Source organism: Vulpes vulpes, chromosome 7 (genome assembly GCF_048418805.1).
Source record: "Vulpes vulpes isolate BD-2025 chromosome 7, VulVul3, whole genome shotgun sequence".
NCBI classification, from domain to species: domain Eukaryota; kingdom Metazoa; phylum Chordata; class Mammalia; order Carnivora; family Canidae; genus Vulpes; species Vulpes vulpes.
The window spans coordinates 74,557,677-74,585,591 of record NC_132786.1 but is presented as its reverse complement, the minus strand read 5'-3'; the positions used below and the strand labels follow the sequence as shown (position 1 = coordinate 74,585,591).

Sequence of the window (27,915 nt, the reverse complement as noted above, 5' to 3'; positions counted from 1 at the left end):
AGCTGGAGACTGCCATGATTGAAGCAGCCTTTTGATCCTTTCAGGGCTTCTTTCATGGGTTAAAATCACAATTTTGAAGTAAAAAAGAAAACATGAAACCTATGGCACTTATGGGAGGTAGAATTCAAGGAATCTGTCCAGGACATACGCCCTGATCGACAGACAAAACTTCAACCCAATTGGTCCATCACTCTCTGGAACCTGTCTTCTTAGTCTCCATATTGCTCCACACACCTTCTTGGGTAAGGGGACTGCATAAGAGACTCAGATCTGTAAGACTTAATCTTATTCACCCTTTCACCTTTAAGAGGGTAAAAAACAAATACTCTAACAAAAATGATGTGACTGCTGCTGTTCTGTGTCTAGGGGAGAAACTTCTCAAAGGAAAAGTCATCAATGTGATTTATGAAAAGTGTCTTATGAAAAAATTTATGAAAGTGTCTTAGAAGGTAAGCCTGATGGGAAGGTGGGAAGGGGAAGCTAGTTCTTACTGGGAAAAGGGCTATACTGTCAGGAGACAGATCCTTGGGTTACATATGAAACAAAATCACATTTCCCTGCCTTCACTGAGAACCCCCTACATACAGGTGTACACATATATAAACACAATCATTCCTATTTCTTGGCTTCCCTAAAGTTCTATTTATCTACCATTACAGCAATTATCACATTATACTATATTGCTTTTGATATACTCGTATGTTTTTATAATTAAACCTGTGTGAACTTTCTCTTTGTATCTTTTACCTGTACAAGACTGGCACATGTTAAGAATTGTTTGTTGAATGAATATTTGAATAAATGGCTGCTATACATATTTGTTAACAAGATGGAACTCTAACTCATTCAGCAGAATCAAGTCTCATGTATTATCAAGGACCTGATGCCAAATTTGTTCCTACTTCTTTGCTTGTCCCTGAATCATCCAGATGAATCCTGGACTTTAGGAAGCATTAGTTCTGAGATGACCCACGCTAGAATCCACAACACTCCTCTATGTGCTGTAGAGAAGAGAGGGATGGCAGAGAAGGCAGAGAAGGATGTGTGGACAGGCTGGTGTGGGCGTGTCACCCTCACTGGGCCTGGCAGAGCTGGCCCTGCTGCACTGCCCAATATAGGGATCAGCTTATCTCCAAGAGCAGCAATGACCTGCCACAGAGCACTTGAAAACTCAAGCACATGAGAGAAATGAAAGAGAAGAAGGGACTACAGTCTTGACATGCCCCAAGTACACACTACCAGGGATCCCTGTCCATCCAGATAAGAACTAAAGGAGAATCTTTTTTGAGATGAAGGCTAAGAACTTAAAAGGAAACAGAGGACTATTTTCTTGCCCCCAAATTGGGATGTTGGTTCAGACACATCTATACATTTCTTTATCTGTGAAATCTGCGGAGGGAGAGAATCTCCAGAAGACTCCCCACTGAGTGCAAAGCCCACCCCAAGGCTCAATCTCAAGACCCTGAGAGCATGACCTGAGCCAAAATCAAGACTCAGATGCCTAACCAACTGAGCCACCCAGGTACCTGAATTTGTGAAGTCTTTAAAAAGGAACATAAATTCCTTTAGTTTACATGTAATAAATCATTTTTATGCACTAAAAAAACCCCTTGAGTATTATATATTTGGATGGTTGAACTTATTTTCCATTTCATTTTGAGAGTCTAAATCTCCAGTTTAGTAGACTAGATGTTCTATTTTCTTTTACAGATGAGAAAGCCATCTCAATAAGTGCAGATCTGCATAGCTGTACAAATTCTCATTCAATCATTTGTTATATACCTCCTATGTGCTAAAAGCCTGGTGAACCTGAACCTTGGGGCACAGTCATGAGTTGAACCCAGATCGTTGCTTCTCTTTTGTCCAGAATCTGGTATACATACTATCCTGTCTTCTCAAAAATTGCATAGTGAGTGGATCCACTCATAGTGTCTGGTCCACTCAGACTTGCATTCTGACATGATGATGGTACACATTGGAAGAGATGATTGCCATAGCCTATCAACCTCATAAAGGGTAAGAAGAGGCATCCAAACATTTTCCACTTATCTTAATAATTTGTAATGAATGCATTTTTTTATTTATTTAGGTTATTCTTAAACCTATTTGTATATTCAGTATCTAAACTCAATCTCTATTCAGTTAAAGCAAAAAGAAATATAATTGTATATGCAACTAAACATTATAAAGCTCAGTTGAAATAGCAAGCTATTTTTTCTTTACTTACACTTAAATAACAGTTTTGCCTACATTTTTCAGTTTTTAACCTAGGTTTACATGCTATGTAATTAGATATGACAATTGTATTAACTAACAAGCTATTCAATATGAAACCTTTTTATAAGAAGGGATGTGAAAGTAACTGTAGACTGAATTTTCAAAACCATGTAACTATCCTTCACAAAAAAGAAAAAAATATGCACTTTGTTACTTTCATTTTATAGAAAACCTTCTTCTATCAATTCCTCTTAAGAATTTTGCGGCAATTCCCTGACTAATGGTAATCACTAAAAATTAAAAGCTACGGCATATGCTGGATGGCTGTATCACCCCATAAATCATATTTATTGCCATTTGTTAACATGCTGCTTTAACTTCAGAAAATTCAATGACAGTTCATGAATTTTGGAGGATCTCAAAAAATATATGCCATGATTTTATGCTGAAGATGAAAGGAATGTTGTTAATTGTAATGTATACTGGGAAGTCATATGACATTCTCAAATTTAATGGTAAAGTAAATTCAGTTAACTCTGCAGAAACATAAGGAGTCTTACACAATCAGTTTCTTGGCTGGCCAAAGGCAGATTAGGAATCAGGAAACATTTAGGAACTTAAATTCAATACCTGAGATGTGCTTTGAAAACTCTTCTACACCAAGTGCAGCTGGTAAAAGGAGCAGCCTGAGATGTAATGAAGGTGGGGTATGAAGATACCTGATAAAAGACAACAAGAGCTACCACAGTGGAAAACTGAGATAACCACTATATACAAAAACTCATCTCTGAGCAGTCATTCTTCATATTCCAAGTCTTCATTCTTATCCTGAGGGTTAAAGCTACCTCTTTGTCCAGATACAGGGAATTTCCCCTAGGACACTGGTTGTCTTAGTCTGCTTGGACAACATTACAAAATACCATGGACTGGGTGGCTTAAACAGATCTTTATTTCTCACAGTTCTGGAGACTGGGAAGTGAGACACAGGGTGCCAGCATAGTCTGGTTCAGCAAGCTCTCTTCTTGGCTTGCAGATGGCTGTCTTTGTTGAAACCTCACATGACAATAATAGGAAGCTCTGGTGTCTAAACATCTTGTAAGGGTACTAATCCCATTATAGAGGCTCCACCCTCATGAACTCATCTAAACCTAATTACCTCCCATATAACCTCACCTTCTAACACTATCATGCTGGGGTTTATGGCTACAATATATGAATTGGGGTGTGACATAAATATTCAGTCCATAATACTGGTCATAAAACTTTAGTGTGCCCAAAACCACTTTGGGATATATAGGAAAAATTCAGATCACCAGTATACAACACTTGAGATTCTGATTCATTCCATCTGGGAGGTGGCCAGGAAATACTTTCAAAAGCAGGCCAGGGAATTCTGAAGCAAGGGTTCAGTGGCCACATTGTGAGACATTCTGCCTTAGGTTACCTTTAGGCAGAAGGGACTACTTGCAAGTCCCTGTGCTGTGCCTGAAGGAATGAGAAGAAATTCTGAGACCAGACTGTCTTATGGATGGTAAGAGCCAAAGCCAGGAACTGACAACATAGGCACATCTACATAAATGTTAGCAAAATGGTGCTTGATTTGAGTGATGTGTATATACTCATTATCCAATCCCCACCCCCATGTATATTTCTATGACCTTTGGGAAAAAAAATTTTTTAAGATTTTATTTATTCATTTGAGAGACAGCATGAGCAGGAGGAGAGGAAGAGGGAGAGAGATAAGCAGACTTCCCGCTGAGTGGGAAGCCCAAAGCTGATGCCCCATCCCAGGGCCCTGAAATCATGACCTGAGCTGAAGGCAGATACTCAACCATCAGAGCTACCCAGGCACCCCTGGAAAACTATTTTTGAGCAAAGGGAAATAAAAAATAAACTTAGATCATATCCAATCTAAAGATGAGTTTTTTAAAAATTTTTTTTTAATTTTTTATTTATTTATGATAGTCACAGAGAGAGAGAGAGAGAGAGACAGGCGGAGGGAGAAGCAGGCTCCATGCACCGGGAGCCCGATGTGGGATTCGATCCCGGGTCTCCAGGATCGCGCCCTGGGCCAAAGGCAGGCGCCAAACCGCTGCGCCACCCAGGGATCCCTAAAAATGAGTTTTTAAGATGGGTTTCAAGAGGGGTAGTAGATGAGAACTGAATGCCAATTAGGTAAATATAGCTATGTATAGGCTAATGGGATCAGTTTAGCCAAAGAGAGCTCATCCTGAGCAAGAAATCATCTCACTTACTGTGTGATGCTAAGAAAACCCCTCTTAAAAGAGAAACAATAATAAAAAACCTTGTGAGGATTATATTTAGATACACATGATATTTTTTATTTTCTGGTTTACTTTGTCTTCTCTGATAAACATGAAGGGAAATCCATGGTCATAAATGGTTCACTCAAACAAACAAAAGATAACATTCAGAAAAAAAAGCCCCAAGGACAACTGCTCATTTAACTGTCCTAAAGATAATGTAGTATGATCAGATAAAAACCCTGGATGGACAAGGCTTTCACAGATTTAACTGCTGGAGCTTAATTTTTAAAACACTGAAAGCATAACCTTAACAGCTTCAAAGCATTTTGCAACACACATATTATGATGATTTTTAAAATGATTATTGTTCACATGCATAAGAAGGAAGCATAAAAAGAAACAGAATTATATTGTTGAGGAAATTCAAATTACTTTTAGTGTGTTGCACTAAAAAAAGTTCAAGTTGCCCTTCAAATATATGACACTATTGACGTTTCAAGTAAAAGAAAAATGAATGGAATCTTGACGGGATACAAAATTAACATAAAAAATTCAGTAGCATTTCTATATACAAACAACAAAATTTCTGAAAAAGAAATCAATCCCACATATGAGAGCATCAAAAATAATAAAATACATAGAAATAAATTTAACTAAGGAAGTGAAAGATATCTATACTAAAAACTACAATAAATTAATGAAAGAAATTAAAGATACATATAAATAGAAAGGTATCTCGTGTTCATGGATTGAAAGAATTCATATTGTTGAAATGTCAATATTATCAAAAGTCAAATATAAATTCAATGCAATCCCTATCAAGATTCCAATGGAATTTTTTACAGAAGTAGGAAAAACACTCATAAAATTTATATGGAACCACAAAAGACCCTGAATAGCCAAAGAAATCCTGAGAAAGAAGAACAAAGCAGAAGGCATCACACTTCCTGATTTCAAGAGATGCTATTTTGATGTTATAGTCATCAAAACAGTAAGATATGGGCATAAAAACAGACAAATAGACCAATGGAATAGAATCAAGAGTCCAGAAATAATTCCAAGTATATGTGGTCAACTAATATTTCACAAGGGAGCCAAGAATACTCTATGGAGAAAAGATAATCTCTTCAATAAATGCTGCTGGGGTAATTGGATTTCATATATAAAAGAATAAAATTGAACTAATTTCTTATACCACTCACAAAAATTTAATCAAAATTAAGTCTTATAGTTGAAGACTTAAATATAAGAAGCTGAAGCCATGAAACTCCTAGAAGAAAACACAGGAATAAATCTTATTGACTGGAGTCTTAGTAGTGATTTTTTAACACCTAAAGCTAAAGTAATAAAATCAATAATAAACAAGTGGGACTATATCAAACTCAAAAGCTTCTGTCTAGCAAAAGAAACCATCAAAAATGAAAGACAACCTATAGAATGAAAACAAATATTTGCAAACCATATATCAGATAAGGAGTTAATATCCAAAATATACAAAGAACCCATATGATTCAATAGCAAAAAAAAAAAAAAAAAAAAAGGCAAAGAACATAATTACACACTTCTCCAAAGAAGATACGTGAAAGGCCAACAGGTACATGAAAAGATGCTCAACATCACTAATCATGAGAGAAACGCAAATTAAAGCCCAATGACATATTGCCTCATACCTGTTACGATGGTAATCATCAAAAAGACAAGAGATAACAAATGCTAGTATGGATTTGGAGAAAAGGGATCCTCTGTGCACTGTTAGTAGTATTATAAATTGGCTCAGCCACTATGGAAAATAGTATCCAGGATCTTCCAAAAATTAAAAATATAACCACCACATAATCCAGTAATTCTACTCCTGATAATGTATTCAAAGGAAACCAAAAAGACTATTTTGAATAGATATTTTGCACCCCATGTTCACAAAAGCATTATTTACAAGAGGCAAAACATGAAATAACATAAGTGTCCACCAATGGATGAATGGATAATGAAGTTATGGTATATAAATACAATGGAATATTATTTAGCCATAAAAAAGTAAGGAAATCCTACCATTTGCAAGAATATGGATGGACCTTGAAGGCATTACACTAAGTAAAATAAGTCAGACAGAGAAAGACAAATACTGTGTGATCTGATCTCCCTTATATGAGTAATTATTTTTTTAATTTTTATTTATTTATGATAGTCACAGAGAGAGAGAGAGGCAGAAACACAGGCAGAGGAAGAAGCAGGCTCCATGCACCGGGAGCCCGACGTGGGATTCAATCCGGGTCTCCAGGATCGCGCCCTGGGCCAAAAGCAGGCGCCAAACTGCTGCGCCACCCACGGTTCCCTATATGAGTAATTATTTAAAAAAATCAAACTCATGAAAAAAAGATCAAACTTGTGGTTACCAGAGGCAAAGGAGGGGGGGAAATGGAGGAAAGTTATTAAAAACAGAGGAGGGGGAAATGGAGGAAAGTTATTAAAAACAGAGGAGGGGGAAATGGAGGAAAGTTATTAAAAAACACAAACTTCGAGTTAGAAGATAAATAAGTACTTGGGATGTAACGTACAACATGATGACTGTAGCTAACACTGCTATACTATACATATACAGGAAAGTTAATAGAGTAAATTCTATGTGTTCTCATCACAAGGACAAATTGTGTTTTCCTTTTTTTCTTTCTTTTCTTTTTATTGTATCTATATTAGAAGATGGATGTTAGCTGAACCTATTGTTGTTATCATTTCATAGTAAATGTAAATCAAACTCTCATGCTGGATGCCTTAAAATCATACAGTGATATGTGTCAATGATTTTTCAATAAAACTAGAAAAAATAAGACCTCCTAGATACCAACTTAATTTGCTCCTCTTAATGATTCTGGTGAAATATTCCAAGAAAAAGGTAAGGCTCAAGTAAAACAATAAAAATTCATTAGTTGAGTTCTGGATGCTAGAAGTGTGTTATCACTGATAACACACTTGGGAAGCAGTTTGATAAACACAAAAAATGTTTGTAATGATAAATTATTGTTGAAATTAAATTGAATATTTATATCCTCAAAAAAATCTATTTAATTTATTTAAAACATGAAGTTTGCAAACATTTAGATTTATTATGGATTTTGGTCTCAGGTCTGAAAATGCCATTTGGCACAGAACCAGATTCAAACAGGAAAACAAAAATTAGGTGGATGATCCCACCTCTGTGTCCTAAATGTCTCTCTAAAACTTTAGGAAATTAATTCAAAGGACAGAAATTTGGTTGCTTTAAAGCTAACAACTTCAAAGTGAACACAATGTGTTTCTCTGCTTTAAAACGCATACATAAACTAATTTCTAAAAGGATTAGGCCATGTTCAAGGCCAGAATACTTGTTCAACATGTAGATGCAGGCTGCTAAGACTGACATGAGACTGGAGGCAAAAGAAAAATCTGACAGCCATTCAAGGGCATCATCTCACAGCTTTCAAAATATACCTTCTTTGGTCAACTTATTCGATTTTGAGCCAAAGCATTACACAACCACTTGTTTAATATAATGAAGAAATGATATCAAAATCTCAGCTAAATTCCACATTACTGAAGCTCACAGAGAGTGCAATGTAGTCTTCCTATAACCACATATTAATTTCCTAGCCAGAATTATGTCCTCACAAGAGTTTTTTTTTTCTAAAAAATGCAGGAGCCACCGGTTATGACAGCCAACATATCAAACTCCTATATACTAATTATATATGAGAAAAATAGTGTAAACAATAGGCAAATAAATAAAATAAAATAAACAAGAATTCCAAGGAGGCACTACCAAAAGAAAGATGTTATATAATTAAAAACATCTACTAAACTTTGAAACAGAATACCTGATTCAAGTTTGATCATGGCATTCCCCTATTTCCTGTGTAACTTACAATGAAATTAAAAGTCCGTGGTCCACGTGTCATGCTGCCTGCTGCTGTCTGCTCCCTTTTTCTCCAATCTCAAACTGGGGCCAGCCTCCTCCCTAGCGTGGGCACCCATTGGCTCCTCCTCAATCACATGACACAGACCACACACATGTCACTCCTTAAATTTAGTCTTCCCTCAGCCACATAATTGGGTACCCGTTTTACTTTTCCTTTGAAACATTGGTCCACATGTGTGATTATACATTTGTGTAATTTAATTTTTCTCTTCCTGAGAGCTTATGTATGGCAAGTGACATAAACAATAAATGATGCTAAATTTAATGACATTCCAGGTCTGACACTAATGCTATGTTATTTTAGACAAGCCAACTAACTTTTCTGAGCTTCAGTTTTCTTATGTATAAATATGGGCAATGACACCATAACCTCTCCATATTTTATCTGTGCTAATATTTACAAAAACATTTTGCAAAATTGGAAAGTGCTAATCAAATTTAAGGTATTATTGCTATTATAACATTAAGATTATAACCCAAAGAACTGTTTAATTAGCTATTATAGTCTTCATTTAATTGCTATAACACTACATAGCTAAGGCTGACATCACATTAGGTATCTCAAAATTTTGATTAATGTTATTTTCTTTAATACAGGCTATGCCAAGATGTTACAATAAAAAGAAATCAATTGGTTACTTAATTGTTTTATTTATGTGGATTATTTCACTAGCTTAGAAAATATAGGCTGCATGCCACATTATAATTAAAATACACTTTGACATAAATATTTGAATGAGTATGAAAACTAGACATACACTTTATACACCAAAATGATATGACTGGCCAATCATAAGTAGACTTAATGTCTGAGCTATTCCTCTAAGAGTAGAGATTCATTTATGCTGATCTATGCACAATTCTCACCTCATCCCCTCTTCAAATGACAAGGTAAGAGGATCTATGGTCCTCGTGCACTTCTGTCAGAATTAAGGGAGCCAGATGGAACATGACCATAGTCTCATCTTTTCTATACCTTAACCCACTGGCCTAATAGCCCCAGACAGCAAAAGATTTGTGATGCTAAAAGAATTTACTCCTGTCTGGATATTTGGGAATTTGACTCCTGTCAGGTATTGCAACAAAGTCAAGTGATTTCAATTTACCAAGCAAGGACAAGAAATGGTTTCAGGAAAAACCAAGGTGATGAACTATTGAGCATTCAGTTCATTAGCTGTCATCCATCTTGACATCTTCATCTTTCAAGCAGTACTGCAGAAAATCAAAGACTGGTAGTGCTTCCTCAAAAAAAAAAAAAAAAATCAAGAAGGAAACCATACCCTCTTAAGGTTAAAGTGACCGTGAAGGCTATTTCAAATGGATTATGAAAGATAACCATTGCTACAGAAGTGAAAATTTTGATAGATGCTCAATCATAAATACTACCTGTGTTCTTAAACAGACAATCTTAAAAACAATATCTTTAAAAATATGTACCGAATGAATTGCAGGAGTAATTTTTAGCTTATTCTAATTTGATGCATTCTGCATTTTAATATGCAGAGTAGAGATATGCCAAATAACTGACCTTTTAGAAATAGCATCTTGGAAAAAAAAAGAAAGGACCCAAGAGAAAAAAATGTTTTCCTGAAAAATCAGCCAATAAACTGTGGGCTATAAGACTCCAGTGACACAGCCAAGTACTGGTAATATCACCTCTCTTCTTTTGTTTCTCTGCTCTGCTTATTCAGCATTGAGGTACTGAAACTCCAGTTTTTCTGCACTTATAAGTTTCCTGGAATTACGAGTAATGGAAGCAATCAAAGACATTAAAGAAGTGGTTCATAACCTTCCCCAGCAACTATCTCTTACCAAGGGGAAAGAAATTGCTCCATTCCAAGTTTTTAGAGATCCCTAGAGATAAAGATGAGATGAACATCATGCTGTACTTCTGTTTCTCACATACAATTTTATTAATGCTAAGAGACATTGTAATATTGCACTTGAATCTCTCTTTCCTTAGATATTCAAAGAAGAGTCCTCCTGACCTACAGAGACTAAAAAACAAAATAAAACAAAAACCCTCTCCCATGTCTCCCCCCTTCTAAAATCTCCACAAAAACATGTAAGTCAGGCTGTGAGAGAAAATGTTAACTCAGCTGGTATTTTGTGTTGACTGGACCACAGGAACTAAGACATGGACACTCGGAAGACTCTATGGTCTTGAGTTATTGGAGAACCGAGGGCTACCCAGGTGTTTGCTCTGTTCATCAGCGAAAGCCCGAGGTACAGGTGGCTTAAGCAGGCTGCCTCCAAAGACATGTTCAGAATCCAAGTATCTACATCTGAAAATTATTTCCAAGGCCTTCAGCCTGAAATTCTCCAATATGTTATTAAAACTCTTATTATCATCACAGTACTACCACTACTCCCTCCACCCCAGTATACTGCATGATTCTTGGCCTGGGAACTATACCAGGCACATTGCATAAAGCAACTCATAGAACACCCGCAATAACTGTATGAGACTGGCATTATTTTCAATCGATAGGTGGGAAATAGGCAGATAACATGCTCTAGGTTTTTGCTACTTAAACCATGGTCCATGGAATAGAAGGTATAGCACCACCTATGAACTTGTTGGAAAAGTAGAATCCAAAAAAAAAAAAAAAAAAAGAAAGAAAGAAAAGAAAAGTAGAATCTCATGCCCAACCCAAGAGGACAAAATGAGAATCAGCATTTTAATAAAATTTCTAGGTAATTAATATGAATATAAATATTGAGAAGAACACTCTTGGTTAACAGAATTACTGAGATTTAAACTCTAACTCACAAATCCAGATATTAAAATAGTCTCCTCTTCTTGATGATGCAAATACAGCTAATGGATTAAAAGCATTGAGTACATTTACACTTAGGCATGATTTTTTCATTAGCTGACAAAACTTGATACTGAAAATTATAAATTCTGGAAGAGAAAAAGGTAACCTGGAAATCATAGCAATAGTAGATACCCTTGGTAGGGGAGTACAAGAGAACCACTGGGTTCTTTGAACACTTTGTCCATTTCATAGTTTGGCTAAGGACTAAACGCTGACTCTCTTAGTAAAGCTGTTCCAGGGCAGCCCCGATGGCTCAGCGGTTTAGCGCCCACTTCAGCCCTGGGTGTGATCCTGGAGACTGGGATTGAGTCCCACCGCTGGCTCTCTGCATGGAGTCTGCTTCTCCCTCTGCCTGTGTCTCTGCCTCTCTCTCTCTGTCTCTCATGAATAAATAAGTAAAATCTTTAAAAAAAAAAAAAAAAAGCTGTTCCAATTTACCTAAAGTGCTGACATCAAATAACTCTAACAAGAAGCTCAAACAGTCTTAATTGAATTATGCACAGATACAGAAATACCTGCATGAGTAAGAAATTCTTTTAAGTATAATTCAGGGGCACATGGGTGGCCCAGTTGGTTACACAACTGACTTTTGATTTTGGTTTCGGTCATGATTTCACAGGTTGTGAGATCAAGCCATGCACAGAGCTCCACTCTTAGCATGGAGTCTGCTTGCCCCTCTCCCTCCCCTGCTTGCACTCTCTCTCTCTCTCTCTCTCAAATAAAAATAAATAAATAAAATCTTTAAAATACAATTTTGGTTTTTCCACTATGTATAATAAATCAAGCTATATTAACCAATCAAACATTCATCTGGGATCTGCTGTGATGAAATTCAAGCCTAAGAAGTAATCAATTTTTTTTTTATTTTATGTGAATTAGCATCTGCTCTTAAAAAAATTTCCCGTAACCTTAAGTTGGTTACAAATCTATACTATACTCTTATTTATATTATCAAGTTTTCTAAAGCAAATCTTCTTATTTCCCAGAATAGCAAGGTAAACTGCAGGCATCCACAATTCAAATTATCATAATTAGAATTATTTCTATTGCCTTTTCATTAAAAACTAACGGGACCCTATTATTTTTCCTTCCATTTTTACTTGAATATTTTAGTAAGTGACTTCCATAGTACCCAATTTCTTTAACACTTTAATGAGACAATATTTTCATTTTTTTCTTGGAGAATTTAGTACTATTTTAAATGTATTTTTCTTGTTCACTACATTCTGTTATTGTAACCATGTGTCTTAAGGAGATACTCATGTTATATCAATATCTAAGCCTTTGAGCTTTTTATTTAAGAATGAAATTTTGGCCACATAGTTTTTCACTATAAAATTTTTCCATATACTACATATCGTAAAATGACTTGTTAATGAATAGATTTCCAGAGGAATAAAAAAGAGTTCTCTAAAAAAAGAGTATTTTTAATATAAATGAAAGGGAATACAGGGAAACTCATTTTTGAAAGGAATATTATAATTTTTCACCAAGCTATCATTCTAATAGTGGAAAATATATACTAATTTTATGTCACAGATGAGATCAGAGCAGATGAGATTAGAGCTTCTGTTTATATAATCAATATTTGTTAGATTACTCTAGCTCTTATCAGGAAGACTTGAAAATTTAATAAAGAAGATATATTTCATTTTGGGTAAGTAGCTGTGTATGTGAAGATTAAAAGCATTGGCAGTGCCTGCAAATGAAGTCCTTTATTTTCTGTAATAGAATAATGCAGCATTGGTGTTGTGACTGCTGTAAAATCTCATAGAATGAGCCTTAATGTGTACTATATGGTTCACTTTCAGACCCAGAAAGCCATAGGGTGCTATTCTGGTCATTTCTTGCTACATAACAAACTACCCCCAAAATTTCATGGCTTATAGCAATCATTTTTATCATCTATTATATTTTTATGGATCAAGAATTCAGGAAGGGCCTCTTTGATCAATTCTTCCCTCTGATCAATTTTTCCGTGCCACCAGACAAAGACAGAAGTCACTGGATGGTATTCAGCTGCTGGCTGGGCTGCTCCAGAGGGGCCAAGACAGCTGCACTCACCTTTCTGGAAACTTGGAGGAAATGATTAAAAGAGTGGGCTGAGCTGCAATTGACTGTGGCATCTACATGTGGCCTCTCCAAAGTGGTGGTGGTCTCAGAATAATCAGGCATCTTACTTAGCAGGCTAGGGTTCCCCATGAAGAAATGGCTCAAGAGTCCTGGATAGAAGATATAAGGCTTCTTCTGATATAGCCTCAGAATTCCCAGAATGTTACTTGCACTACATTTATTGTTTAAACAAGTCATTAAAGACAGACCAAATTCAAGGGGAATGAATTTAAACTCCACTTCTCAATAACAGAAGTAGCAAAACATGTGCAGACATCTTTAATCCACCGCAGGTAACCACTTAGGTCCTCATGTCCTTCCTTGCCCAGCCTAATAAGTGACTTAAGATATTTTATACATATATTACATATACTGAGAGAGAAAGAGATAAATACAGATATATACACACACATATAACAGAGTAAATCTCCCATTTAGTATGATTTGAAGTAGCCCCCACTTTCCCAAATGTAACTCCCTCATTGAATTCAGGCCCAGAAAATAAGTTGAATAAATAATACAATACAGAAAACTTTATTATCCCAAAACTAATCACCCATCATAAAGCATAAATACCATCACCACCACCCATTTTTTAGTTTACTTCTCTTCTTTTGTCCTTTTATAGTTGCTTAGCACATCTTTCAGATGCTGCTAAGGAAGATAAAAATGAGATACTATAACCTATTAGAATGGCTAAAATCCAAGAAAATTTACAGTATCAATTGCTGGCAAGGATGTGAAGCAACAAACTCTCATTCATTATTGGTAGAAATGCAAAATGGTAAAATCACTTTGGAAGACAGTTTTGTGCTTAGTTATAATGCTAAAAACAATCTAACCATATGATTTGTCAATTGCTGGATTTAGCATGATGATTTGAAAACTATGTATGCAAAAACACATATATGAATGTATGTGTATAGCAGCTTTATTTGTAATCACCAAAAACTGGAAGTACTCAAGATGTCTTTAAAAAAGTACGGATAAACAAACTGTAATACATCTACACAATGGAATACTCTTCAGAGATAAAAAGAAATGAATTATCAATCTACACAACAACATGGATGAATCTTTTTTGGGGGGGGATTTCCAAGTTTTATTCAAGAACTCATACAAAATATTTGAGATAAATGAGTTATAATCCTCATCTTCCTCCTCTTCCTCGTCCTGGTTAATCTGGAAGTAACGCAACTGGTAACTCTCTTTGCTGTTAGCAACTACGCGCAACCAGTCACGGAGGTTATTCTTCTTCAAATATTTTTTTGGTGAGATATTTCAAATACCTTTTGGAAAAAGGCACTTAAGAAGTTACAGTAATTTTGCTCTTGCTTCTTTCGATGGTTACAACCCCTCCACCAAGATTCCCAGCTTTTCCATTCATTTTGATTCTCTATTGAAGAAACTGCTCAAAATTAGCAGCATCCATGATTCCATCTTCTACTGGGTGGGTGCAATCAAGGGTAAACTTCAGAACTTGCTTCTTTTTTTTACCCCCCTTCGCCACAAGCTTTTTCACGGGCGCCATGGTGGCAGCGGAGGCAGAAAGGGCCATGGATGAATCTTAAATGCACATTGCTAAGTGAAAAAAGCTAGTCTGAAAAGGCTACATATTATAATGACTCAACTTACATGACACTTGGAAAAGACAATCAGTGGTTACCAGGCTTTGGAGAAGGGGAAGGGTTGAATAAACACAGGAGATATTTTTGGTACTGTGAAACTACTGTGTATGATACTGAGGTGACAAACACATGACATTATTCATTTGTCAAAACCCACAGAACTTTATAACACAAAGAGTAAGCCTAATGTATGAATTAAAAAAAAATTAAGTGGTCAGGGGATCCCAGTATGGAATACAGACCATGACAAAAAGAATCTAATTTTAGTATGAATATATAACCTGAAATCAGGAGTTGAGGTTAAACAATGGTGACCGAAGTAACTTTGAAAATTACTGAAGAAAAAGGAATAGTACCTAAGCACTGTATTCTAGTTGATAAAGATGTTTTTCATGGGGTATGGGTTAACTATTCTGAAACTGTTATACATGTATAACAAATAGTGGGAGTTCACTGTGGGAGTAGAAAGTTATAGATAAGCAAGAAAAGAAGGCTAGAATGATTCGTGTGGTGATAGATTAGAGTTTGAGATATCAATATTAACTCATGTTCAGTTTAATACAGATACAGTTGGATAAATATAGAAATAATTATAGATACATGTATGTACAGAGGTTAGCTTATATCTATTTATTTCCAAGCTCTGTCCACTGACTGAAAAGGTTAGAACAACACTCTGGTAACAATGGGCAGCCCCTAATACTCAACTTGGTTTCAAATTTCATTCTCCACTGAAAAGTACCATAGCTCTTCAGAGAAATGACTGATTCTGATGATGATGGGAATAGTACTTAACCTCCATGGTCTCACTCTCAAAAACCCATAACCCCAGTCTAATCAAAAGAAAACATCAGGCAAACCCAAATTGAAGGACATCTCCAAAATGCCTTACCCATATTCATCAAATAGTCAAGATCATAAAAAATAAGCCAAGTCTGATAAATTGTTACCATTTATAGGAAGACATAGTAACTAAATTTAATGCAGGCACTATGTAAAACCAAAGAAATATGAATGAAGTATAGTCTTTAGTTTAAAAAGAAATGTTGCTGGGGGAAAGAAGATAATTACAATAAAAAGGAAGTTCACAAACCTATATTGATAGAAAAATAATAATAAGACCAGAAAATTGTTTAATCATTAAACATTTTTGTGATTTATTGTCAAAGCAAAATAACACAATAATTTGAAGGAAAATATGTAAATATAACTTTATCTGCCTATATTGAAATGAAATAGAGAAAAGAATACTCTCTGAAGAGAACAAAAAGTTCTAAAAGGCAAGGGGAGGCTACAAAGGCATAGCAGCAGATCCAGGGAGAAAATCAGAACAGCCTTATGCAGAAGGATACCAGAAGGAGAAATGAGTATGAGAGTCATCAAAAAGATGTTTAAGAAATTATAGATTATTGAAAACCAGGATGGGCTTTTATCTGACCCTAGAAGCAGAAGATATCTAAGCCACTGAAAAGAAGCACCCCAACTCAAAACAATATAATAAAAGGAAAGATACTTAGTAAATAACACTTAACCTCTGAAAGCAAAGAGAGAAAGAGGGATTGAGGCTGAAAGTAAAGTACATATTGTGGTAAGAATAATGGTCCCCCAAAGATGCCCTCACCCTACTCCTCGGAACCTGTGAATAATGTTACAACACGAAAATTAGGTCATAGATGGAATTTAAATTGCTAATCAGCTGAATTTTAAACAGCTGGATTATCTGGGTGGACCTTATATAATCACAAGTGTCCCTACATAGGGAAAGAGGGTGACAGAAGAGCTAGAACCAGAGAGCTCATGTATTGGTCTACTTAGGCTACCATAACACAATGGGTGGCTTAAACAACAGTTCTGAAAGTTGAAGTCTAAGATTAAGGTGCCATCAGGACTGATATCTAGTGAGAGCTCTCTCTTTGGATTGCAGATAGCTGGCTTCTTACTATGTACTCACATGGTCTTTCCTTCTTGCATGCGAGTAGAGAGAGACTGGGAGAGAAAGAGAGAGAGAGAGGGAGAGAGAGGGAGCAAGTTCTCTGATGCCTTTTCTGATAGGGACACTAATCCTACCAGATCAATGCTCTACCCTTACAAGCTCATTGAGCCTTAATTATTTCCTCAGGGACTCTGTCTCTAAATACAGTCACATTGGAGGCTAGGTCTTCAACATATGAAAATGAAATTTGGGGTGACATAAACATTCAGTCCACAACAGATGGGATCATGAGAAAGACTTGATTGGTCATTGCTCACTTTCAAGATGCAAGGGGGCCATGAACAAAGGAATGCAAACAGCCTGTAAGAAGTAGGAAATGGCAAAAGAAAAAAGAAAAAATTAGATTCTCCCTTGAAGCCTCCAAAAAGAAATGCAGTCCTGCTGATACCTTACTTTCAGCCCAGTGAGACTGATTTCAGACTTCTGACCTCCAGAAATGTAAGATAATGCTTTTGTGTTGTTTTAAGGCATTAAGTCTTGGTTATTTGTTACAGCAGCAATAGGAAACTAATACAATTATGAAAAATGTATGGGCAACTTAAAAGAGAAAAATAAAAGCACTTAATTTCCAAAGAATGTTGTTCAAGGATGACAAAAACTATCCTGAGACTTACAGATATGTTATAAAAGAAGATAACTATCCATAACACATAACCCTGTCAAGGTTTGACATAACCCTGTCAAGTTTGTAACAAATATGTTCCACATGTTGTTTGGGATATCAGCCCTCCTCCTATTTTGTTAATGTCGATTTTAGCAGATGTGGACTTCAGTAACTAGCACAGTACCTGATAAAGAGTAGAAGTCCAATAAAGAATAAATCCATTGTACAAACTAAATGGGGCTATAAAATAACAAAGCTCACTATCACATATGCATTGTGAGATTGGATACATTAGTAAAGGAAGGAAGAGAGCAGGGAGCTAAAATTAATGGAATACAAATAGAAGTCAAATTGAAATCCAAGTGAAAATGCTAATTCATTCCTAGTGAGACATTTTTAACCATTGACAAAGCTTCTGAGTTTCAGTTGAGTCTTCACAACATCTTGCAAAAATGCATGGCAAAGATACAGCTGAACACCCACCAGCTAAAGCTGGGCTATGATTGTTCTGGCAAACACACAACCCAGAGTAAATATTGTCTTGCATGAAGATGTGAGGAGGTGGATTAGGCATTGTAATTATCACTTGCTGGTATTCTTTTTAAAGATTTAATCATTTAGATGAGACTCAGCATCACTAAAAAAGAAGTCAATATTTCTGTGAGCCAGGGAGCGAACAGTATCTTCTGTTCAGCTGTTACATGTACCTACCAAAAGTCAACTTCACCTGCTAGTTATTTATTCAAGACAGCACAGGTAAAGAATCATGAGCAGTAACTTCTTCCAATTCATTTTCTTGGACACACTGTGTTCTCATATATTATCGATAAAAAAAGTGATATTTAAATAGAATTACATAGTAATCTTGCTATATTATCTTAATTAATTTTATAACCAGCATTCAAACACTGTCCTCTGTGGTATATCTAAAGTATTCACATGCAGATTAACAACAGTCACTCTGACAGAGCTTTCAGAATATGACTTCTGTTAATCTTCTCCTTGTCAACCGGCATCTACTGATATAAATTCCTTTAATCTGAGTTCCTGACATTAAGCATTTGTAGAACAACATCTTGAGACATTGATTAGCATACCATGCCTTTGAAGTAGTGCCCCTAAATTTCAGTGCACAGGAGATAACCTGGAACTCTGGATTCCTGGGCATCAGAGAGATTCTAATTTTTTAGGCCCAGTATGGGGTCTAGAAATCTATATTTTTAACACACATTCCAGGAGACTGATCCATAAGATCGGGTATAAGTAAGCAGATCCATTTTACAGTCATAAGAACTCTGTACAATGATATTATTGCTCAAATTCCTTTCTTCCTTTCTTTAAATTTCCAAGCCTTTATGTACCTACCTCTTTTAGTCCTCACAATAATCTTGCGTTTTAGGCAAGATTATTATCCCCACTCTGATGAAGAGGCAAATGGTTAAGTCAACTTGCTGTATTAGTCTACTCAGACTGTCATATCAAAATACCATAAACTGGGTGACTTAAACAACAGAAATTTATTTTTTCACAGTTCTAGAGGCTAGAAGCCTGAGATCAGGGTGCCAGCAGAGTTAGGTTCTGATGAGAACTCTCTTCCTGACTTGCAGATGGCTGCTTTCCTTACTGTTACTATGTGCTCCTATGGCCTTCCCTCAACTGTGTTCAAGAAGAGACAAATCTCTCTCTTCCTCTTCTAATAAGGCTACTGATCTATCAGATGAGGATCCTATCCTTATAATCTCACTTAACCTTAATTATCTCCTAAAAGCCCTACCCCCACAGCACTTGTATATTACAACTAGTAAGTAGGATCCAGAGTTTTCACTCAAATTGGCTTTATTTCAGAGCACACACCATTTGTACCCTACCTTGCCACTTTTCACCTCTATTCTGGGCCACTGGCAAGAAATCATGATTGAGCTCTTGGTGATAGGGGCATGGGGTTTGACTAGGATGAATAATCAGACCTCAATTGCCTGAGAGTTGACTTTAATATAACATACATTATTTTGTTAAGCTTTGAAGATCACATTTTATCTGTTGGTTTTGACCATTTTATTCCTGCTAATTTATCACTAGTGAAGTATTTGTTCTCAAGGAGAGCATTTAGACTTAAAAATGTCACGAAAGGGTAAGTATGCATTGGAGAGAGGTTTATGCTGAGGGTTGAGGCCCATATAGGGAGGGAGATGGGAAGAAAAAGTGCAGACTGGATGAGCAGAGGGAGGGTAGATTATTATCACTGACTCTACTATTTCTCCTATGGAAAAAAAAAGAAAATAATTATTAACTTTATCTCCTAATATATGGCCAGCACTCTACAATATTTATTTATTTGTTTATTTGTTTACAGATATTTATTTATTTTAGAGAGAAAGAAAGAGAGCATAAGCAGGGCAGAGGGAGGAGCAGACTCCTTGCTGAGTGAGGAGCCTGCCTGGGGGCTCCATTTCAGGACCCCGAGATCATGACCCAAGTGGAAACCAAGACTCAGATGCTCAACTGGGATTGAGCCACCCAAGCACTCTTATAATATTTAAATATACGTATATTCCTTACATAAAATATGATACATAAACTTATATAAATATTACATATCTCCTTCATAAAAAATCTTGAATGTTATATAATTAGGGCTCAGAAATATGAGTTAAGTTGTCCAAGTCCTATAGATATTAAATATGGAATCAAGAACTTTAGCAAACTATGGAGAAGTAAGGCATGATATTTCACATTTAGGAATTTGTCTAGGAAACTTTGGAAATTTAAAACTCAAACTTTACATGGAGTTCCTTCACTCAAAAAACTTTAACTACATAAGAGGTAACAGAGGCAAGGGCAATTACAAATAAATCAAATGTAGAAAAGGTGTTCTTGTATTTCACTGAAAATTCCCTCTCAGAGTGACAAAATAATTTCCACTCCAAAATAATCACATAGTGTGAATCTAAGTATAATTACATCTTATATCTTTAGAAAGTGTGTCTAAGCAACATTACAGAAAGAAAATTTTGGTAACTGAAATATATAGCCTAATGGAAGAAAAACACAAAAATTTTCTATAATAAATCTTCTGGTAAGCAGAGACCTCTATAATCCTAACTGAATAGGCTCATTTTTATATATTTGACACTCATAAATTCAATAAGACATCATACTTTCTCGACATCAACACCAGGACATTTGGCTTCCCAATTATTTATTAATCAGAAATTTCAAAAGCATAAATGTCCCATTCAGAGAAAGAAAGAAGAGAAAACAAGATAAAAGGAAGGGGAAAAAAAGAGTAAAATAAGAAAAGGGCCAGAGGAGTTTAGTTCATAAAGGGAGGGAGAGGAGTATATATAGTCAAGTCCATTCTCGCAAGGGCCCAGCATGGCAAAGCCAGGAAGATCAGACACACATCAAACACACAATTCCTATTCTGATGTTTTTTCCTACTGCACCACAGATTACAAGGCAAGAAGCTCATATTCTCTATTTATTTAAATATAAACATAGGAAACAAATGCATGGTTTGTATCTATTCCCCAAATAATCTTTATATAATTAGCATTTGTTTTTAAAAATGATTTTACTTAGGAAAGAAGGTTGGTTAAAGTCAATAATATAAAACTGATCATATCTTTCACACTTTGCATTCCCAGGAGACTCTTCCCTTGCTTTGTCTAATAGATTCCAATCCTCATTTTCTATGCAGTGTAAGTAAGGGAATAGAATGGCGTCGACAGACTACTGTTAAGGCAGGTTGGTAATATAGAAAGATTGAAAGTGAGAAGTGACAGGAAAAGTGTTCCAGATATCTAACCCCAACTTAGTGGTTAAAGCAACAGCAAAAATTATTCTGCTTGAGTCTGTTCTACAATAGAACTTGAAGGGGACAACTCATCCTTGTTTTGCTTGGCATCAGCTAGGACACTATGAGGTGTGGAAACTGGTGTTTTTTGAAGCCTCAAACAACTAGGACTGGAACAGCGAGGATTATTGGGCATCTCCATCTCTGTGTAGTTTCTCCCCATGATCTCTCCTGCATAACTATGCTTCAGGATAACATAGCTTCAGGATAGCTGGACTTTTTAAGTCTTGGTTCAGTACTCTCAAGACATGAATCCAAGAGAGAGAGAGCAGGTGGAAGCCATATCACTTGTTATTATCTAGGTCAAATCTATGCTTTGCTTCCTTTGTGTTTATAAGCCTTCCCAGTTTCAAGAGAGAGAACATGAACCTCACCTCTACATCAAGGTGATGTATCAAATTTACATTGGAGGAAGAACATGTAGGATAGGATATATTGGTGAGCCCATCTTTGGAAACTATAACCGGCAAAGATATCCTTCCAGCAATTCTTAGGAAATAAGGACAAAGGCACCGTGAGGGGTATCAAGCCAGGGAACTGCTCATTTTCTGCCCATCAAAATGCTCACTGAAACAGAAATGAATTAACAGCAGACATAATGCTTTGCAGTTCCTTTCTCAAGAAGCATCCACACCCCCTTCTCCAATCCTCTTACCAGTGTCCACAGCTGCATCAGTTCCATCCTGACAGCTGTGAGCTCCTGGCAGCTCCATTTGTTTGCCCAATTAGCCACAGCCCAGATGATGGTCAAGCATGGGGACCTGCTCAGCCAGAGCCAGTAAAAATCCACTCCTTTATATTACAACATGGAATCACATTTTATAATTGGGAGAAAGCAAAGAAGGGAAGGGCAAGGAGGAAAGGCAAATGACAGTGGAGCAAAAGCAAGTAATAGGGAGCAGATGAAGAGAGGGGAATAAGAGAGAACACTGCCTCTGGTTCTTGCCCATTCCTGAGGCCCAGTGCCGTCTTTAAGCTCAATAAACCAGAAACCATATTCTTACTAAATTCCCTTTTTGTTTAAGCTACTGGAGACTCACCAAGGCACAATAATATCAGTTTGAATATACATAATCTTGTGTCAAAGATTAGTTGTGTAGATGGACCGTGCATGAAAGGAGCTGATCACCTTCTAAGTTTTTCTGGATGCAGAAAGAGTTCTAATTTATACACAGATCAAAACAGTAACAGGCTTCCTTTTTTTTTTTTTTTTTTTTTTTTTTAGGCTTCCTTTTTAATAATTTATTAGAGACAGAGATAAAGATCATGAGCAGGGGGAAGAGGAAGAGGGAGAGAAAGCAGCAGACTCCCCACCAAGGAGGGGGCCTGATATAGGGCTCGATGCTAGGACCCAGGGATCATGATCTGAGTGGAAGGCAGGCGCTTAACCAATTGAGCCACCCAGGTACCCCTCAGGCTTCCTTTCTTTAGAAAGTGGGCCTTTGCAAACCTGGCCCATCAGAGGCTCACCTTTTCTTCCTGTGATTGGGGCCTCTTGAAATACAAACCAAACATGTAGAAACTGACCAAAGTAATAAGTAAAGGGAACAGAGTTTTTAAGAAATCCATGTTATTACATATTACAGATCAAACAACACACTGGGAACAGTTGAGAAAGAGAAAAGCTGATGCCAAACCAGCCATACAGTCTGCAGTGATCTGATTTTTCCATCCTCTAAAGCCAGTCAAGTACCATCACTGTGAACCTAAAACGGCTGAAGAAAGCAGAGATGGCAGGTAGCACTGATATTATTCCAGGTGATTCCTCCTTTTATAAAAACCTCGACTTGAGGCCTGAATTTATAAAATGTTCCATCTATGGGAATTATTTTCTCTTGATGTTTTGACTTGGGAAAAAAATGCAGATGCTAGCAAAGTCAATGAGTTTACTTCTAAGCTGTTCAGAGCAACATTAGATCATTTGGACTACATTATAATGTTGATCAATCATTATTGAGGTCAATCCAAAACTTAAAAATACTCAATGAGGTAGAATTTCACCTAATTTTTAAAAATAAATGTAAATGTGCAAATATACAAATGCATAAACAGAAACATATAAAATAAATAGAGGTAGATAGAAGTATAATCATCTAACACACATATATCCTGATTCCAAGATTAGTTAAGCAAGCTGGACTGTGTGAGGGATAAAATCGCATGGCACTAGATTTTGCAAACACAATAACTGCAAGTTCTTTCATAGAAAATACCCTCAGTACACTTTTAGATCTCTAAAAAGGTTCATTAAATGTCACAATTTAGTACAGAAGCAAGGCCTCATCTTTCTAGTTTGGTTCTATAAATTTATTTACTTTAAGCTTTTTTCATTTGTTAATGGAAACTAGGATAATTTAGTGTGATGAAAAGAGATCAGTAGAGTTTACTCAATGTCGCCCGGCCACTGCGGCCCTATAAGCTACTGACAGAGGAACTGCTATCCTAGATGCACCCCACACCGCCTCTGACACTCAGTGGTACACTCTGCCATTTCCCTAGCTAAACGTATGTCTAATGATACGTAGGAAAGGAAAAACAAAATGCCATGTGCTGATGTCCAGCTCAAAGAAAAACAGTATGGATCATGCTGCCCTACAAGTCTGTGAAGATCAAAAACAAGCATATAGAATGGCCAAAGCAGGTCACTCTCCAGGGCAGGGAGGAGTGTGACCCAGAGGGACTGGGCTCCACTGGCCTGCACATACACCAGAGGTAGGTAACTCCATCCACAAACAAGGAGGAAACCACCCACAGCATCACACCTGTATTTAACATCAGTCCAGCCCATGGAAGGGTAGCTCAGCCTAATCTTCCAGAGTGCCAACCCCACCACCACCACTGCCTCCTCAGTAGCTCCCAGTGCCCTCCACCCCTGGCATGTCAATACAGCAGCTATGCAACAAATATTGAGCACTCTCTATACAGCAGTAATCAAAACAAACAAAAATCCTGTCCCTATGGAAGTTTTACTCCAGGAAGGAAAGAAATACAAGATAAAAACAGATAGTAGGAAAGTCAGAACAAGCCTTACTGTATTCTGATCAGGGCATATGTTAATCTTCAAGGGGCCTGAACATAGAGCCCTGAGGCAAGTCATTGCATTAGCCATGAAATAAGAGGGAGGGCCAAAGATGGAGTCTATATTGTCAGCACTCCTACACTTTACCTTTCCCACCTTCTTATTTTCATTTGAGTGGTTTGATCCAATGATTCTCAATTTCAGTCTGCTGCACCAGAATCCTCTGAAAGACTTATTAAAACACAGACCACTGGAACCACTCCCAGAATTTCTAACTGAGTAGGTCTGGGGTAGAGCCCAAAATTTTACATTGATGACAAATTCCTAGGTGCTGCTGAGGCTGCTGGTCCAGAGGTCACACTTGGAGAATCACTGGTTTAATCTCTCAGGAAGTCTCCCCTACTCATTCATCCGTATGTATGCAAATGCCACACTTAACTTCATTCCTTTTTTCCTTTTAATTTTTTTTTATTGGAGTTCAATTTGCCAACATATAGCATAACACCCAGTTTAACTTCATTCCTAAGCACAGTATCTTTTATGAAGTCTTTCCAAGTTGTTAAAACAAAAATAATTTCTCTCTCCTCTGGGTTTCTATAGATAGCCACAGTTCTCTCAGACCATCACCTCCCCTTGTGTTAATCTGTAAATGAATATTCCTTAAGAGTAATGATAGTGAGTCACTTATGTTTGCATCTCCCATAGTGCATGACAAAGATATTCAATAAATGTTTTAATTGAATTAAGGATGCAGACCATGACCTCAAGAAATTCAAAACATTTCAGAAGAGAATGGAGAATCTTCCTTTAAATGAGAAAAATGGTCTTAATGACAAAGAAGCATGGACTTTCTCCAGTTTTTTTTTTATTTCCTCCCAAATATTGCTAAAATCCACTTTATTCCAAAAGTAAATTCCCTCTCAGGGTTTTTTTTTTCTGAACTCAAATAGTTAATGAGAGATCAGGCTAATATACAGAATGTAACAGCTATGGGCTTTACTGGTTTGAGTAATTACTTCAAGAAATATCATATCCTAAAATATTTCCAAGGAGTGCATCCTTTTATTAGCACTCTATAAATCTGCTGTCACTGTGGTATCTGTAGGGAATGCCTGTAAATTAAAAAATCAAATAACAAAAATAACATTGCCACAATATTTTTTTAGCAATCTGTTCTGAAGATCTGAGTAGATGCAGTTGAAATATGGACTTGGAGCTGAAGTGATTAGAACTTAGAGAGAAAACAGTGCTATTTCTACTTGCCTTTCTTTTGCATTTACTTGTTATTCTCTTAATCTTGTCTGGGGTAGCTTCAGGGCTGGGTTCTGTTACATGGTGATATCTTACTTTATACAACTAAGTTTAGAAGTCAATCAGACCAGTGAATAAGCTCATAATGCTTAGCCCCATGATGTAGGTGAACCTAGAAACATTTTAGCTAATTCATTTTGGGGTGATTTCTTTATGTAAAAATTTGGAAGTAGGAGCAAATATAAATGCTCACTAAACCTGGCAATGATGAAATGTCAAAGCCCTCATATCAGGAAGAAGTTGTAAAGTTTCACACTGCTGTGTCATTCTTGTAAATGAGAAACACCCATCAAACAAGATGTACTATCTACCATAAGATTCATTCATTTTTTCATTCTGTCCTGTAAGAGGTAGTCTTCTCGGTTGCGTCAGTTAGCTCTTGTCTTATGGTATTTAGGGAATAAGCATGATTTTCTTCCTCTCCTTTGGGAAAGTTCTCTCTGACTAGATTCCTGATGCACAGGTCTTAATGATAAGCAAGTCCTTTGTAAATGCATGTACATTTACTCTGTGGCAAAAAAGCAAAATAAACTTTCTTTCTTGAACAGGGAGATCTTTAATCAAAGGATCTGGAAAACTTACCTAACGACTCACCAAAAAGAAGTAATGCCTTTTCTAGAAGAGACAAGGGAGAAATACAAATAATAGGAAAAAGAAAATCTGTGCACTACCGAAACCCAACTACAGGGGATGCTATTTGCTTCTCTTGGTGCCTAGAGAAGTCTAAATTTTGGAAAGTCTCTGAATTAAATGGCGCTATTGCTACAGGCAGAGGTGGCAGCTGCATTTATAAACAACCATTTCTACTTAGTTACCCAGGTAAAGAGAATCAAGATGTTGACTTTGTAAAATATTCAATAGGGAATAAAAAAGGTGCAATGTGGGACCCACTGATAAAGGAAACGCCTCAATTCTGACAAAATCAGTGAGCAATCTTCCCTTAGCACCATTATTTACTCCCTAAAAACTAGTCTTTCCATCCTCTTCCAAAAATGTCCTAATACTGTATTAGAAGTTTAAAAGAAAAAAAAAAAACTTCTAGGCTTGACTCTACACTTACTTCCACCCACAACATCATTTCTATTCTTTGCTTCAGAGCAAAACTCATCAGGTAAGAGGCACTACCCAGGTCCTCTCTGCTTTTCTGCCTTATTAGTCCCAGATATTAAATAAAATTGTGTATTGTTGATTCTCAATTTTCATCTCTGGGCCACACATTTCCTCTGCACTTGGGTTTCTTATATGCAATGTTATTACAACATAGATGTTGGATAAGTACCTAAAACTTAATACACTCAAAACAGAATTTCCCACCCTCTACACATTCAAATCTGAGCCTTCCTAGTCTTTTTTTTTCCATTACAGAAAATAGTATTGCCAATCACTTAGCTATTAAAGCTAAAAACGTGGTAATTATCCCTTCCCCCAGCCCTAACTATCAAAGAAGAAGCTGGATCTGTCACATATTTGGCAGTGATAGAACTTACATGACAATTTGGTGGTTTGGATGGGGGAGTTCTCCCTGCATCTACAGTTGGCTCCTGTAATCTATTTCCTATAGAGCACTAGGTGTCATAGTTTCAACACTTAAATTAGGTCATTCCTCTATTCAGAATTCTTTAATTCATTCCTATTAATCTTATGGCAAATTCCTAAATCCTGGCCTGTAAGCATTTTTTTTTTGCTCTAACTCTTGCTTACCTCCTACTGGTCTCAAGACACACTGGCTTCTTTCTGTTCTTTGAAGGTGCCATATACTTTCCCACTAGTCAAGGCCTCTGTCATGTCCTCTGACTTGGGTGCCCTTCCCTGTCCTTCATGTGATGGTTAGTCTAATGTCCCCTCTCCCTGACACCACATTATAAATAGCCTCTCTCCTACAGCAGCTCATTTGATTTTCTTCATGGCACACACACCTCTCCCAATACAGTTCCACCTCCCACAATCCCCCACACCTATGATTTAAAATCTTCTCTTTAGTTTGTTGGCTTACTTGTCTTTCCAGTACATAGCAGCTCCAGTGCCTAGAATAGATTCTGGTACACAGTGGGATTTTAATTAAAATTTACTAAATGAATGAATAAAAGCTGGGCTTGTATTAGAAACGACAAATACCCACCATTTGCTTCAACGTGGA

At 36.6% G+C, this 27,915-nt stretch overlaps 1 protein-coding gene and 1 pseudogene across 6 annotated transcripts in view; both read right to left on the bottom strand.

Annotated features, from left to right (window-relative positions):
• The window catches only part of GRM8 (glutamate metabotropic receptor 8), a 746,206-nt gene that overhangs the window by 329,225 nt on the left and 389,066 nt on the right, over positions 1-27,915 (bottom strand). The window lies entirely within an intron of this gene.
• LOC112928894 (large ribosomal subunit protein eL22 pseudogene) lies at positions 210-14,915 on the bottom strand (annotated as a pseudogene).